At 38.9% G+C, this 3,930-nt stretch overlaps 1 long non-coding RNA gene across 2 annotated transcripts; it reads left to right on the top strand.

Moving 5' to 3' along the window:
* Nucleotides 1-525: 525 nt before the first annotated feature.
* On the top strand, nt 526-2,868 carry LOC309692823. Of its 2 annotated transcripts, XR_014272467.1 has the most exons (5): nt 526-540; nt 1,451-1,619; nt 1,956-2,200; nt 2,329-2,437; nt 2,546-2,847. It is a non-coding gene; the product is annotated as an uncharacterized lncRNA (long non-coding RNA). The 2 variants fall into 2 exon arrangements; XR_014272466.1 differs by lacking the exon at nt 526-540 and having other exon boundaries at nt 1,204-1,619; nt 2,546-2,868.
* Nucleotides 2,869-3,930: the final 1,062 nt, after the last annotated feature.

Here is a 3,930-nt window from a genome sequence, read left to right as displayed (position 1 = left end):
TAAATTTGGCTCAATGCTTACATACATGTGTAAAAAGCAAATGTAGGAGCTGTTATATTAGCACTCGGTGTATTACTAACATAACCACATTAACATTACTGACACTCGCTGACTTTTAATAGTCATTCTATAAATGCTGTCCGTGTAAATGGTCTTACCTGTAAACACTGCATATCCACCGGATTCCAGCCAGAGTGGATTCTGGAGTCTTCCACGCTCCTGTTAGTGATCCTCCATCTGGATGGATGAGAACAACCTTCTGAACAATCTAGCAGGAGATGGCCCATATCTATGGGACTGATTTGTGCTAATAACGCCCATTGTATGGACTGATAACAGCCGAAGCGAGAAGGGTCTTGCTGCAGCCACTGTGGAGCTCCACAGTAACCGGATACACGTGACCTCCACAGTAGCCGGAAGCACGTGACCTCCACAGTAGCCGGAAACACGTGACCTCCACAGTAGCCGGAAGCACATGACCTCCACACTAGCCGTAAACATTCATGGATACCGTGGAAGTCTTGCAAGTTGATCACAAAGGTTGGTTAAGTCTTTCTTAAATAAATTTGCCGTTAGTGATTTCATAATTCTAGGAATCGTCTAGTTTTCTTACAATGATCACGTTGCCACTTATTTAGCGTTACAACAACATTCCTCCTTATTTGAATGTTTTTTCATCGTGCTCCATGGCAGAGAAACACACAGATATGCTTTTTCCTGGGCCTGGTTTCAGTAAGAGAGCTGGATTAACGGCTTCTGTGGGCGAGAAGAAGCAAAAACCACATTTTGCATTAGAGTATGATTTATTGTTGGCGTCAGAGATGCAAAATAACGAATACTTCAATACTGTACTTAAGTAGAATTTTCTGGTATCTTTACTGCTGTACTTTTTTGTGCCTACTGTATACTTCTTTATACTTCTACTTCTCACATTTTAGCACGCGTATCTGTACTTTGTAATCCGTACATTTGTAAATCAGCCCCCCGCACGCTGCTTTGGACGCAAGATTACTTCAAAATTTTGTACATAAATTATATTTTAAACCCTGTACTTCTTACTTCGACTTGACTAAAAAGTCGAGTCAGTGCTTTCTAAACAGAGGTATCTAAACTGTAGTAAGGAACGTGTGCACTTGTGACACCTTTGGTTAGCGTCAACACAGTAAATTCCGTCACAAACAGATTTATATATTTATCAATACTTCTATTCATTATTCTTTTCTGTACAGCTTTTTTATTGCCCAGATTTTAGTTAGCCTCTGTTCAATTGACTGTTATATGTCAATAGAAACATGTCTCACAAATTAAAGTGTCTTGTAAAATATTTGTGGGGTTTTTTTCAAGGATTTTCTTCCCAAATCTATTACATGCCAACTGTAAATTGTTATTTCTGCTAAAACCTTAACTTAAATGTATATATGGTGTTTATCTGTTTCTCTCTCTGTTTTAGATGCACACATCAATCTGGAATTCGGGCTTAAAGCCAGAATTGCAGGAATGCAACACGTGTTGCAGAGGACTCTTTCACTGCCCTCTGTGCCCCACTTTCAGCCCTACTGTCAGGGCAAAGATTGAGGAGCATCTAAGTGTGCATATAAAAAATGCTTTGCCTTTCAAAGGTATGTTTGTATTAAATATACTTTATAGTTATAAATATGCACTTTTTTAAGCACTTCTGCAGTATCTTTGTTGACTTAAAAGTTGCTGTTGATATTGTACAGTTCAGTTTATTCATCTGCAACAAAAATAGTGTTTTTATAAAATATATTTTTATTTACTTTTCACCACTTTTCTTGACATAAGTTTTGTGATCCATACCATTTTGCTTTCATTATTGAGGTTGGCTTGGATGTTTTTGTTAACATGTACAATCTGATTGTTAGACAAATTGGTTGCATTCTATACAACTACATTTAAATTACATCTGTTTGTTTGTTTGTTTTTTTCTCTTACAGATAAAATGATATGCCGGTGCAGGCTGCCTTGTAGGACAACAGGACACTTTCACTGCCCTGTCTGTAAGATTACAATCATACGGCGTGGGGATATGGCAAGGCATTTATTGTCTTGTCAGCATTCTTCAATGCCAAGTCAGCCACCATTATCAGGACTGCTCCCCGCTGAACTCTCCGAGGAGACCCGTATTCCTCCGGCAGTACTCTTCGAGGAGCCCCGTTTCCCCCCCAAGGTTTTGTCTTCGGTATCTGAACCATTTTCTGAGTCTTTGTTAGAACATTCATTGGCTCTACCCTCTGTGTTCAATAAAACTGCAGCTGATGGAAAGTCCATGAAAATGACATGCCCTCACTGTGGCCTTACTCTTCATAGCTCTGGCAAGCTATTTGCACACTGGAGAGAGGAAGCCAAAGCTGTGCTTGAAGGACAACACGTGCCCATTTTCAGACTGAAAAAGCGCAAGTTCCAGGAAGTCAGTCAGGTCAGTATTCACTTTAAACAGTAGTGTAATTACATGGTTAGTGAAATTTGAATAACTGTTCTGCAACAGAGAAATAACTATGTTTTCATCCCCATTTGCCTGACACAGGAGCCAGCAGTTGTTGAAGATCTGCGTCCTGCTGTGCAGTGGGTTGTCCAAAATAAGGCACTTTTCTGTGGACATGTAACAATGCCCAAATATGTGTCCTTAAATCAAGAGCAGAGGGTCTTAATAGACATGTCAGAGGAAGAAGACACTGGAGCAAGGGACTTGTTCCTCTTTGTTTTTCAGTTTGCAGAGGACATGGAGCTCTTTTTGAAAGCATGTGCTGATGAGCAGGGGCTAAGGGTCAGTGCTATGTTTGACATGTAATGGACAAATGAAGGCACTGGCTGTGTTTGTTTGTTTGTTTAATATGTTGTTGTTGTTGTTGTTTTGTTTTGTTTTGTTTTTTGCGTAGTACAAAATTCCAATTAAACTTATTTCAAAATGTTGTTCACTTGATTCTGTGTCCATACTTATAATAAAGGATTACAGTGTAACAGCATTAAATGTAAATGTAACAGCATTTTTTTAAACTTGTAATTTCAAAATAAAAAGCTTATTGTTGATATTAACAGTAAAGAATTGCAATCAATAATATTTTTATACATTTTAAACATTAACACTCTGGGCTCTATCCTGGCCATCTGTGGACACTTCACTTATTCTTTTTTTTGACTACTGCACTGCAGTGGACCAAAAGAATGACACGGGTTTGATCTTAAGGATCTAATAGTTGTGTGTGTTGTGCATGACATTGCCACACAAATATGTATTTGCAAGATAGAGTAGAATAAATTATGACGCATGAAATATTACATAGGCTGCAGTGAATTTCTGTTGATACAGCCTATTGAGCTTTGAGTTTCCCAGTCAAACTTAGCTTTGAAGCACATGCTAACAACACTTTTACTCTTGTACATTTCAAAACAAGACACCATAGCCAAAATATTAACAAAATATATATCAGGGCTCGCAAAATCGCTAGCCCGACGTCCCGGGGCTAGTGATATTTCCAGTCAGGCTACCAAAATCTATCTCAGCCCTGCCCGTCGGGCTATCATAGGAAGTAAAAATATATGACAATGCCTTTGCTTTCTTTCGCAAATGTAGCTGAGTAATTAGCTGAGTCCTCATCAAAGAACAGTGCTCTTTAATGAATGCAGCACATAACTTTACATCGTAGAGGTAACAGGGAGACATATCGAGTTATCAGATAGCCGTCTTAACTATATTCTAACTCTTCAATTTCCCGACTGCACTTTCCTCTTATTTCACGACACCACCCGTGGTGCAATATGGTATAGTCGGACAGGACACAACATCACTCACTAGCTTACTCTTCAAACGTGGCACGTGAAATCTCCCGCAGCAAGTGTGGTGGATCATAAATTTGATTAGTTTTGAAGTTGTACATCTCTGTTCCTTATATTTCATGTCATGCCCTTATT

Source organism: Aulonocara stuartgranti (genome assembly GCF_965226115.1).
Source record: "Aulonocara stuartgranti genome assembly, chromosome: 17".
In the NCBI taxonomy this organism is placed as follows: domain Eukaryota; kingdom Metazoa; phylum Chordata; class Actinopteri; order Cichliformes; family Cichlidae; genus Aulonocara; species Aulonocara stuartgranti.
This window is presented reverse-complemented; position numbering and strand designations above follow the sequence as displayed.